Genomic DNA, 13,715 nt, shown 5'->3' on the forward strand with positions numbered 1-13,715 from the left:
AATAGATGTGTATGAAAGTGGCGCAGCGGAATGCTTTCATAGCCCTCCCTGCGCCGCATACTCTCTGAGTCCCAGAGCCTCCTCTGCGCGTGATGTTACAGAAGAGCCTCCCCACCACTGCCGCGCCCAGATCCCCAGAGGCCCTGACCCCACAACACAGCACCTGAGCTGCCGGCCTGGAAGCCCCGAGATGGCTAACGTAACGGATAGAGTGGGTGATATCGCGGAGCGTAATATCTGGATGCTGAATCAATGTAAAGGGTTACAGTGCTGTGCTGTGCAGTGCAGTGCAGTGGGTGTGCAGTCAGGGCCAGTGCTACAGTGTTAGGCGCCCCCCTGCAAACTATAAATTTGCACCCTTACATACTTTACAAACAAACAGCACACATAATACCCCCTGTAGTAGAGACACTTACACATGTAATGCCCCCTGTACCAGAGATGCTTACACATGTAACGCCTCCTGAACCAGTGACGCTTACACATGTCATGCCCCCCTGTACCAGTGATGCTTACACAAGTAACACCCCCTGTACCGGTGACGCTTACACACGTAATGCCTCCTGTACCGGTGACGCATACACACGTAACGCTCCCTGTACCAGTGACGCTTACACACGTAACACCCCCTGTACCAGTGCCGCTTACACACTAACGCCCCCCTTGTATCATTGACACTTACACACGTAACGCCCCCTGTAGCAGTGCCGCTTACACACGTAACGCCCCCTGTAGCAGTGCCGCTTACACACGTAACGCCCCCTGTAGCAGTGATGCTTACACACGTAACGCCCCCTGTAGCAGTGACGCTTACACACGTAATGCCCCCTGTACCAGTGATGCTTACACGCGTAATGCCCCCTGTAGCAGTGCCGCTTAGACACGTAACGCCCCCCTGTACCAGTGAAGCTTACACACATAGCGCCCCTATAGAAGAGAAAAAGATGATACCAAAAATCATAGAACATTCAAACAACCACTTATAAGAAAACCACCTATACAGAATCAAAGGAAAGACTACCCACCGTATAATGCAAAGAACTTTGAGTATCAGAACAGAAATACGACTGGAAATCTGGTGAAAAACTCATTTAAACTTGGCAGAGAAAGGGCAGAAAACGAAGAGAGACAATAATTCCAAACATTAATGTCCAATATAGAAGCAAGAAAAAACAGAAAAGATGATGACACTCCGTCAAAACAAAGAAAACGTACATATACGGAAGATTCTGAAGAAGATCTTGAGAATTTTTTAGGATCCCTCATGGAAGAAGAGGAACCCCCAGATTGGAACACAGTTGCCCAGAAAAAAAGGATGAAAACCACAGAATCTCCAGGAGAAGGGGGGTCAGGGGTGGCAAAAACAAGAAGAAGATGAACACCACAAGTAACACGATGAATGAAGGTATCTTCAATCTAAGTCACAAACAACTTATAGAACACCAAATATCATTACTCAATAAAGGTCTTAAATTTTCACGGCATTCTAGTATAAATCAATTTGAGTTGTTCATTGATACTCAAAAATTCATCAGGAAACTCTGCATAAAAAAATTCTTTAACAAAGAAGACCGAGGAGAAAAGGCACAAGAACACACAGAATTATTTAAACACAGCCATTTCAAACCAAATTCAACATTTTTTCCGGCACATATTAAAGGTCCACACATCGAAACCTTTCAAAGACTGGTAGAGAACGACATCAGAACAATTACAGGTAAAGAAAAAAAGAAGATCAACCTGAATAAAGAAGAATTAAAAGCACTAGTAGAACTGAAGAAAGACGATTCCATCATTAGCAAGCCAGCAGATAAAGGTGGCGGACTAGTCATATTGGACAAATCAAAATATGAGGCAGAAGTAGAAAATCTACTAGCGGACATTCACACATACAGAATTTTGGACGAAGATCCTACTAAGATGTATCAGAAAGAACTTAAGGAGTTGCTGAACGAAGGGCTGGAATTAGGTATCCTCACCCAAAAAGAATACAATTTCCTTTTCATAGAACATCCGAAAACACCTACATTCGATCAGTTACCGAAGCTGCATAAAGACCAAGAAAATCCACCTGGCCGTCCAATCGTCTCTGGAATAGGTTCCCTGTCATTCAATCTTTCCAAATACACAGACTTTTTTCTACAAGAACTGGTACAAGCACAAAAAAGTTACTTAAAGGACACTTTAAGTGCTCTACAACTATTAGCAACCATAGAATGGAAAAAAGAATATATACTGTGCACAAGCGATGTACGTTCCCTTTATACATGCATAGACCACGACATGGGCTGTGAAGCGTCAAGATTCTTTCTATTAACAGGCACATCTTTACCGAATGAACAAATCAATTTCATTATGAGTTGTATTAAATATATTCTTCAAAGAAATTACTTCTGGAATCAAGGCAAATACTACATTCAAACGAAGGGGACTGCGATGGGCAGTTCTTTCGCGCCAAGTTACGTAAATCTTTTTGTGGCGAAATGGGAGGAAGAAAAGATCTGGCAAGATAATCCGTTTAAAGAACACATCTTACACTGGAGGCGGTATATAGATGACCTGCTGTTTATCTGGACAGGATCAGATGAAAAATTACGGGACTTTCTTAGTTACCTCAACAACAATAGCTATGGCCTTGAATTCATTTCCAACAAAAGCAAAGACAAAATCGTATTTCTGGACCTAGAGATATACATTAAGGATAACAAGATACAAACAAGAAATCATGTCAAAGAAGTAAGTGGAAATAACACATTGCCAAGAACAAGTAACCATCAGCACAACTGGCTAAAAAATATTCCTGGAGGTCAATTTCGTAGACTTAAAAGAAATTGCTCCGAGACCGACACATTCCAGCAACAGAGTAAAGAAATGAAAGAAAAGTTTGCACGAAGAGGATACAAAGAAAAATTACTTTAAACAGAGATAGCCTCACTAAACAGAACAGATTTAATACAATACTAGAAAAGAGATGAACAAAAATACCGAAATGTCACATTTATCACGCAGTTCAATAGCCAACACTACATTCTGGAATCAATTTTAAAGAAACACTGGCACATTTTACACCTGGACAAACAATTGAAAGAATGCATTGAAGAAAAACCAAGGATCATTTACAAGAAAGCACAGAGTTTAAGACACAAATTGATAAAGAGCTATGCTCCAATGACAAGACAAAGAATAAAAGAGAATTATGGACATTACAACTGTTTGAGTTGTCTACCATGCAAAATTACAAAACAAAAAAGCACAAAACCTATTACAGAATTCTGCTCAACAGTCACAAAGAAAATGTACAGAATTAGGGAGAAAATTACATGTGACTCAGAAGGGGTTATATACTTGCTGGAATGCCCTTGTGGCTTCCAGTATGTGGGACAAACAAAGAGAAAACTTAAAACCAGGGTTGCAGAACATATTAGGAAGGGACTCATAGCCTTTCGAAACATTTCTCTGAAGTTCATAACAAAAACCCTGCAGATTTGAAATACATGGCAATACAAAAAATTAACTATCATTGGAGAGGGGGTGATTTCTGCAAAGAACTTCGAAAAAGGGAAACAAAGTGGATTTTCTTTTTACAAACATTGCAACCCAATGGACTAAATATAGATTTCGATCTCAAGTCTTTTCTTTAAATTTGACAACCAAACATATCAGGATTTATTTTTCAGTCTATATTTATATATTATTATTTTTATTTATTTTTATAAACACACTAATATAATATTTACTTGCAATACCTGCTTATTACCATTTATTATTTTTTTATATTTATTTATTTTTCATATTTATTTTCACGTTATGTTTATTTTCATTTTTATTTATTTATTTTTATTATTTTTATTTTTATTTCTATTTTCATTTATCCTTTTGTCTTCTTTTAAAAGATTTTATTACTGTTTTTCAATTTTTTCCCTCAATATCTGGGAGAAAAATGGAGTTAAACTGTGGTTTTATCTCATTATTAATCTACTTTGAGGTTAATTAGTTTTTAATTGGAATCAATTAAAGAATTATATTCAGTATAAATAAGAGACCTCAGATCATGGGCGTTATCCTAGACAAAGGGCTGGACTTAGCCCGAAACGCGTTGGACGCCTAGCAAAGCTGTGTATACAGTGGAGGCGGAGGGAAGTAACTTCAAAGAGCAGTGCCGCTGCCGCAGCTCCCACGAGCTTGTGGTGAAGCACTACTCTGTCGGAGACATCAAGGGAACCAGCCGGCCGGAGTGATCAAGAACATCTTACAAAGGTTAGTTAGCCAGGGACAGTTAGAGAGCTCTGCACCCAGCAACTACCTTTGCGGCTCCAGCCGCCGGCAATTACCGGGACCCGCCGCTGTGATATACGAACTGCTACACCACAAAAATTCCCAAAGGAACTTAAACATTTTCTAACAAATTTTCTTTTTACAGGTATTGCAATAAATATTAATCCCATATTTACATCACACTTACATCATTTATATTTTGTTTCTTTACCTATTTAATTCATTCATCTTTTTACCGCAAACCTTTTTATATATAAAGAATTCACATATCAGAATACACATTATTCAAGCGCTCCCTTGCATCATTTATTAACACATAGCGCCCCCTCTACCAATGTCGCTTACACACGTAACCCCCCCTGTACCAGTGCCGCTTACATATGTAACACCCCTGTAGCAGTGCGGCTTACACACGTAACGCCCCCTATAGCAGTGCTGCTTACACATGTAACGCCCCCTGTATCAGTGCCGCTTACACACGTAGCGCCCCCTGTAGCAGTGACGCTTACACATGTAACGCCCCCTGTACCAGTGATGCTTACACACATAACGCCCTCTGTACCAGTGATGCTTAGAGACGTAACGCCCCCTGTACCAGAGAGAAGGTGTATGAGACAGGGAGGTGGGAGGAGTAAGGGTGGGATGTACTAAGGTGTTACGCTGCACTAACTTCACTCTTACCGCAGGCTGATCAGTCATCGCTTCCTTTTAGTTTCCGCATCATGTGACCTTTTTCATCAGGATCCGTATGCACCAACGAAATAAACACAAGTACAAGTGACAGAATCAGGGAGCTCTAACATGCATAAGGAGGCTGCAGTGGACCAATGGGCAGCTTGTCGGGGGAGGTGACCTGACAAAAAAAGACATTAATGTGGTAAGAGTGCAGTAAGCACAGCTTAACCCCTTAGTACATCCCGCCGTAACAGAGGGGGGCGAGCAGGAGTGAGAAAGAGAGTGTGTCAGGGAGGGCAGAAAGAGAAAGAGAGGGGAATGAGTGAGAGAGTCAGTGCGAGACAGAGAGGGAGAGATAGAGGGTGTCAAGGAGAGAGAGAATGAAAGAGAGAGAGGGGGTCAAGGAAAGAGAGAAAGTGTCAGGGAGACAGAAACAGTGTCAGGAAGAGAGACTGAGATACAGTGTCAGAGAGAGAGACACACACACACACACACAAACACACACACACACACACAGAAGCAGTGTCAGGGAGAGAGTAAGATACAGTGTTAGAGAGAAAAACAGTGTCAGGGATAGATAGTAAGATACAGTGTCAGAGGGAGAGATTAAATGACAGTGTCAGTGAGAGTGAGGAAGAGCAATAGCGAGGGAGAGAGAGAGAAATAGTGTGCGCAAGACAGATATACAGTGTCAGGAGGAGACAAAGGGAGGGGAGCAAATGGGTGAGAGAGAGTGTGTTAGGGAGGGAGAGAAAGAGGGGAACAAGAGAGAGTGTCAGAGGGAGACAGAGAGGGAGAGAGAGACAGAAAGAGAGTGTGTGTCAGGGAGAGAGAGAAAGAGAGGCAGTGTCAGAGAGATAGGGAGAAAGAGAGAGAGGGAGAGAGTGGCAGGGAGAGAGAGTGAGATTGTCAGGGAGAGATAGGGGGGAGTGTCAGGAAAGAGAAAGAGAGGAGAGATAATGGGGGAGTGAGGAGAGAGGGGGAAAGAGAGAAAGAGTCGGAGTGAACAGGAGAAAGCGGGAGAGAGCAGGAGAGAGGAAGGGGGTGAGCAGAAGAGGGAGGGGAAGTGAGAGAGGGGAGTAAGCAGGAGAGAGAGAGAGTGGGAGTGAGCAGGAGGGGGGGGGGGTCAGGGAGAGAGAGAAGGTGTCGGAGACAGAAACAGTGGCAGGGAGAGAGACTGAGATACAGTGTCAGAGAGGGAGAGAGAGAGAGAGAGAAAGTGTCAGGGAGAGACTAAGATACAGTGTTAGAGAGAAACAGTGTCAGGGATAGATAGTAAAATACAGTGTCAGAGAGAGAGATTAAATTACAGTGTCAGGGAGAGTGAGGAAGAGAGATAGCGAGGGAGAGAGAGAGAAATAGTGCGCGCAAGATATAAATACAGTGTCAGCAGTGCCTGACTAAGGTCCACATGGGCCTTGAGCTGAAATTTATGGAGGGCCTATTTTTTGTAGGGGTGAGGGTATCGGGATCTGGTAAGGATCCTGGCGGTCAGGATCCCGGCATTTTTAATGCCAATGATGGAATCCCGACACTGATCGGAATGCCGGCATCAGCAGGCTGCAGGGAAGGAGGGTTAAGGGGTCATTGGGGTAAGATAAGTATACTTACCATCCCCATGTCGGGATAGTACTTTATGGCACATCAGATTTGTAGATTTTCGTTAGCAGCACCTTAGGGCTGCGTACAAAATTGTTCAAATTTGGAGTGGGAGTGGACCCCTAGATGCAGTGCCATTGCTGGTGTCACGCCATTGCACGGCATCTATTCAGTAATCACCGGCTGCTTTGCAAAGCTGAGCAGCGGTGATCACTAGCTCTCCCAACTGCCACCCCCACCTGCAGGACACTGAGACCCGCGAGTGGGACAGCAGGACAATGTCCGAATAGTGGGACTGTTGGGAGGTATACATTGCAACAGCAACTCACACACTTAGCCAACATTTAGATTGACCACTAAGCTAAAGTGTACAAAGACAGTATATATATATATATATATATATATATAGATGGTGTACATAAACATACCTAGACATAGTGTACATATACAGTATATATACCATAGTATATTTGTATACACAGTATGCATATATATACAGCAGGGATAGGCAATGTCCAGCACTTCAGATACTGTGGAATTAAATATCTCAGCATTTCCTTCCACAGATATAGGCCCTCATTCCGAGTTGTTCGCTCGTTATTTTCCTTCGCATCGGTGCGATTTTCCGCTAACTGCGCATGCGCAATGTTCGCACTGCGGCTGCGCCAAGTAAATTTGCTAAGAAGTTTGGTATTTTACTCACGGCATTACGAGGTTTTTTCTTCGTTCTGCTGATCGTAGTGTGATTGATAGGAAGTGGGTGTTTCTGGGCGGAAACTGGCCGTTTTATGGGAGTGTGTGAAAAAACGCTGCAGTTTCTGGAAAAAACGCGGGAGTGGCTGGAGAAACGGGGGAGTGTCTGGGCGAACGCTGGGTGTGTTTGTGACGTCAAACCAGGAACGACAAGCACTGAACTGATCGCACTGGAAGAGTAAGTCTCGAGCTACTCAGAAACTGCAAAGAAAAATCTTTTCGCAATATTGCGAATACTTCGTTCGCAATTCTGCTAAGCTAAGATTCACTCCCAGAGGGCGGCGGCTTAGCGTGTACACTGCTGCGAAAAGCGGCTAGCGAGCGAACAACTCGGAATGAGGGCCATAGATTGCCCTAACAGCAAATCTATGGCAAGGCAAGCTGGGATGTCTACTTCCACGGTATCTGGAGTGCTGAACATTTGCCTACTCGATATACAGTGTACATGTCCACCTACTGTATATAGGGGGTAATTCCAAGTTGATCGCAGCAGGAAATTTTTTAGAAATTGGGCAAAACCATAAGCACTGCAGGGGGGCAGATACAACATTTGCAGAGAGAGTTAGATTTGGGTGGGGTGTGTTCAATCTGCAATCTAATTTGCAGTGTAAAAATAAAGCAGCCAGTATTTACCCTGCACCGAAATAAAATAACCCACCCAAATCTAACTCTCTCTGCAAATGTTATATCTGCCACACCTGCAGTGCACATGGTTTTGCCCAATTGCTAACTTTCTTGCTGCTGCGATCAACTCAGAATTACCCCCACAGTTTGCATATGTACGCAGTGTACATACACATATCTATACATATAAAGCATATGTATACATTTACATACTGTAGCATATACCAATACAACTAATGCTAGCCATACATCCGACCAACTTCAGACCAACTTTTCTCCAACTCTCCAAACTTCCAACCATCCAACTTGTCTGTTCAACTAAAACAGTGCCCCACACATCTAACCAACTTTTCATCAGTGCTCCACACATCTAACCAACTTTTCATCAGCCCAACCAACCTGCCAACGTCTGTCCAACTTGTGATGTCACTGAAGTAGGCGGACAGTGCCTGCCTACAGTACTTCAGTTTTGGGGTTTGTGAGACAGGGAGCCAGCAATTCCCCACGATTCAAAACTGTCCCCCACTCGATGGGCTGGATCCAGCTCCTGGTGAATAACAAAAGAAAACAAAGAGCAACTTGCCCTAAAGTGGTGCACTAATTATATATAACTAGGTGCTCCATCGCGCCCTACGGGCGCTCTTCACACCGTTGCAAGGGGCTACGCCCCCTTAACCCTTGCATGCCTTTCTGGGGTTCAATATTTGTATTATATGGAGTATTACCTGCATTCCTTTGTTAGTGGTTAAATATTGCACAATGAAAGGGCGTGCGATGGTGAAGGAGGCGCAGCCCTTGCGACGGCGTGAACAGCACCTGCAGGGCATGATGTACAGAATGTAGCGGGTGCGGGGGGGACTTCGGATGGGGGAGGGTGTCTGTAGATGCTGCAGGTGAAGGGGGGGCCCGGATGGGGAAGGGTCGGGAGGTGCTGCGGGTGGGGGAGGGGCAGAGGAGTGGGGGCTGCAGATTGGGGAGGGGTCTGGAAGCACTGCAGGAGGGGGAGGGGCAGGGGTGCCACGGGTGGGAGAGGGGCAGGTGTGGGGATGTTGCGGATGGGTGAAGGGTTCCGGAGGTGCTGTGGGATGGGAAGGGGCGGGGGTGCCGGGGGTGGGGTAGGGGTCCGCATGTGCCGTGGGTAGGGGAGGGGCAGCGGATGGGGAAGGAGGTCCGGAGGTGCTGCAGGTGGTGGAGAGGCAGGTGCGGGGGTGCTGTGGGTGGGGGAGGGGAGGGGGAGGGGGGAACCATGGATGGAGGAGGGTGTCTGCAGATGCTGTGGGTGGAGGGGGTAGGTGTGGGGGGAGACATATATGGGGGGTGGATGGTGGAGGGAGCGGGTCTGGAGGTGCTGTGGGTGGTGAAGGGGCGGAGGAGTGGGAGCCATGGGTGGTGTAGGGGGTCTGGAGGCACAGCGTGTGGGGGAGGGGTGGAGTGCCGCATGTGGTGGAGGGGAAGGTGCGGAGGTGTGGTGCATTCGGGAGGGGTCTGGAGGCGCTGCGGGTACTGTACCTGCCAAAAAGGTAGTTGGAGGGTATGCAGTAACAGGGCAAGGACATGGGTGACAGGGTCAGAACAGGGGTGACGGGGCCAGGACAGGGGCGACAGGGCCAGGACAGAAATGACAGGGACAGGATAGGGGTGACAGGGCCAGGGTAGGGGCGGCAGGACCAGGACAGGGGTGACAGGGCCAGTATAGGGTTGACAGGGCAAGCACAGGGGTGATAGGGCCAGGATAGGGGTAACAGGGCCAGCATAAGGGTGACAGGGCCAGGATAAGGGTGAAAGGCCAGGATAAGGGTGAAAGGGCCAGGATAAGGGTGACAGGGCAAGGCCAGGGGTGACAGGGACATGACAGAACACAGGGCACGGGAGAGATTGGTATTAGGGACAAAACAGTGGTGACAGACAGATGTGTCTTACCGGAGTCACTGCTGCTGGCTGCTGCTATTGCACTCCAACCTGTTGGGATCTGCTGCTGGTGGAGACTTGGCATGGCTGACTGTCTTAGGCTGGAGTCCTGCTTCCTCTGCCCATCCGCATCCCTCCCCCCCTCCTCAGTCACACACCGCAGACCTCGCGCAGCTGCCGGGCACTGTGGTAAGGGGAGACTGGGAGTGACTGGTTAGCCCCCAGGAGACGCTGTGGCTGGAGGGAGGAGGGGGTCATAGCATGCACGCGGCGCGGATCTCGCGGCTGCTGGGTACTGTGGTAAGGGGAGACTGGGAGTGACTGGTTAGCTCCCAGGAGATGCTGCGGCTGGAGGGAGGAGGGGGTCGGAGCCTGCAAGCAGCTCGGACTTATGCAGCGCTACCCACCGGCTAAAGTGTGTGAAGGAGCTGGGCGCACCTCACTGCGGGTGGCAGCGCTGCAGCTAGCGGTGGGATTGCCGGGGCTGGAGATAACAGAGGCAGTATGGAACCTGCACAGCGGCAGGTGCCCCACAAAACTGCAGCTAAGAAGCGAGGAGTGTGCCAGAAAGTGACGCTCCTCCGCGCCAGAGAGACCCTGCTGAGTATGCTGATGTGGGGGGTCAAGCACACAGTGAGCCGGTGCCAATCTGTCTGTATGGCATACCCCCTCACACACCCCCATACCTCCCAACTGTCCCGATTTTCGCGGGACAGTCCCATTTTTGGGGGTCTGTCCCGCTGTCCCACCCACAGGTCGCAGTGTCCCGCGGTGGGGGGGCAGTTGGAAAGCTCCTGTACTCGCTGTTCTGCTTAGCAGAGCAGCGGTGAATAGTGGAGACAGAGGGAGAGGGGGCATCAGGGGGTACTGATTAATGGGGGGTTCCAGCAGCAGAGCCGGATTAAGGGGGGGGGCAGGGGGTACATACCGTTGGCCCCACAGTTTTAGGGGGCCCCCCGGCTCGAGTAGCTCTGTCCCAGCAAAGAAGCTCCCCAGTCCTGCCAGCAACAGCGGCAGCATTGTGCTACAGTCAGCACACGCTGCTGCGTATTGGCAGGTCTGTGGTGTTGCAGGGAGGCAGCAATCTCCCTGCTTTCTTCAGCCTGTGCAGGTGTGTAGGGGGGACAAAATTCTATAAAAAAAATAAATCCCGGAATTTGCGTAAGGGGGCGTGGCCTCGTGGGACGTGATTAGGCCATGCCCCCAACCCCACAGCAGGCACAGCAATGAGATAGGGCTCCCCTGTCTCAAGTGCCTTGGGCCCCCCGGACTCATAATCAGCCCCTGGGGGCATGCCAGCAGCTCACAGAGCGCTGGGCATGCCCCCTCACGGACGAAAACGGGGGCCCTCCCGTGAAGCCATGCCCCCTTTTCGTTGGCCACGCCCCCTTTTCTAAGAGTGTGTGTCTCTACTTCTGCCTGAAGAAAGCTCCTGAAGAAAGCTGGGAGGTATGCACCCCTGCCTGTGCCATGCCCATACTATCTGCTTCTGCTCCTAGTCTCCTATAGATTTGGCCAGATCTGTGACTCATTTGACTAACTCCGCCCAGTGTTGTGACTCCTCCCAGCGTTAGCAAATTAGTCACAAAATCACAGATCTGGGCTATTATATAGGAGATATTAAAATATAACTTTTAATTCTTTATTTTATAAACTTTAGCGAAATATTAAAAACAAGAACAGTGAAAGTTAAGAAATTGAGATTAAAAATGTATTTGCTGCTATATACTGATATTTATTATACATTCTGACTATGAGTATCTCTGAGTGCCGTTATTTATCAGCAGAACATAAAGATGTCATTATCTAACCCCCTCGGGATTGCAGCATCATTTGTATTGACAATGGCCTTCATTCCGAGTTGATCGCTCGTTGCCGTTTTTCGCAGTGCAGTGATCAGGCTAAAAATCGGCTATTCTGTGCATGCGTATGGGCCGCAGTGCGCACGCGCTAAGTACTTTCACACAAAACTTTGCAGTTTTACACATGGCCGAACGACTGTTTTATATCGCTCGAGTGATAGGTGAGTGATTGACAGGAAAGGGGCGTCTCTGGGTGGTAACTGACCGTTTTCCGGGAGTGTGCTAAAAAATGCAGGCGTGTCAGGTAAAAACGCAGGCGTGCCAGTGGAAACGGGGGAGTAGCTGGCCGAACGCAGGGCGTGTTTGTGACGTCAAACCAGGAACCAAACAGTCTGAAGTGATCGCAAGGAAGGAGTTGGTCTGGAGCTACTCAGAAACCGCTCGAAAAAAAAACAGCACTATTCTGCTAACCTTTTGGTCGCACTTCTACTAAGCTAAGATACACTCCCAGAGGGCGGCGGCCTAGCGTTTGCAATGTTGCTAAAAGCAGCTAGCGAGCGATCAACTCGGAATGAGGGCCTATGTCACTGTGTGATACTCTTTAGTAGCAGATGTTAATGCCAATAGTAGTGACAAATTAACTAATACATGCACATGCAGGGTTTTATGAATTTATTCTTCACAGGGTAATATAATATATAATTAGTGCGAACAGGGATCATATATAATAAAGGAGAGAGAACATATATGACACAAAGTGGCAGATTTATTAAGCCTGTTGAAGTGATAAAGTGGAAGGTGATAACACACCAGCCAGTCAGCTCCTAACTGTCATTTTTCAAACCCAGCCTGTAACATGGAAGTTAGGAGCTGATTGGCTGGTGTGTTATCACCTTCCACTTTATCACGTCACCAGGCTTCATAAATCTGCCCCAAAGTGAGATATTATTAATAATATCATTATTTAATCTGATCTAACTGGATTTGATAATAAAATCAATACTTGCAGAAGTAAAAAACAACTTGGAGATGTATGAAATGGTTACATATTTGTAACTGATACAAATCAGTACTCCCTGATTTCATATAACTAAAGAGAATGGATACATAGTTGCAACACTGTACTATACATACAGAGTATATGTACGTGAAACTGGTTCTTTGACAAGCAGGAGACAATCAAGGGGCAAATTCTGACAGCCCACAGGAACTAATAATTCAAACTAACAATGGAAAAAAGCGCTAAGCTAAAAATGTGTGTCAGCTGTCCCAATTAAAAATTAATTAATACTCCTTGCGTTATTAAGGACTGCTGCTCTCAAACTATTGGGTTGTTGATTCCCAATAAAAATAGTAGAACAATATTAGAAAAAAATTAAAGCGCTGTCCAGAATAAAGACTTATTCATAAAAGTTTAATTATAACTTCAAAACACTTCAATTAAAATGATAATGTAATACACCTAAATGTTCATGACATATTACAAAAGCCTGTCTCCTTCAATTAATAGTACTTAGCACAGCTACTACAATAGTTAAACTGGCAATGATGTTTCTAGTCTAATTAAAACCACTAGAAATAGGTGATACAATTAACTCCACAGTGCACATTCACACTACCTCCTAAAACCATTGATAATTCACAATCCAATCCTATCCGGAGATGTATATAAGATTATAATTCGCTATTAACCCCTCACTAAAATAACATTATGATATTGAAAGTCCAGAATGTCTCTGATATTTGACAAACTGAATTATAATAAGTGACTTATCAATCACAAGTCTCTTTTTCAGAAACTAATCAAGTCAGCTGATTATCTTCTGACGGGCGTCCCAGTCTAGTGCAAATATTGTACATGGAAGTTATTATCAGAACTGTTCATATAACTATATGTCCACTGTGGCTGTATCAATGAAATAGCTTATCTCACCAGTGCTCTCTGTAACCGCACCTCTCACCGGGCATCCGTTCCCGTCCCACACAGCGCTCAGCGGCTCCACCGCTAGCAGTAACGCTGGGGATCTCCTGCTGCAGTGGTTGTATGCAGGTAGCTGGGATAATATAAGAAGTCCTACT

The sequence above is a fragment of the Pseudophryne corroboree genome, chromosome 5 (genome assembly GCF_028390025.1).
Source record: "Pseudophryne corroboree isolate aPseCor3 chromosome 5, aPseCor3.hap2, whole genome shotgun sequence".
Lineage (NCBI taxonomy): Eukaryota > Metazoa > Chordata > Amphibia > Anura > Myobatrachidae > Pseudophryne > Pseudophryne corroboree.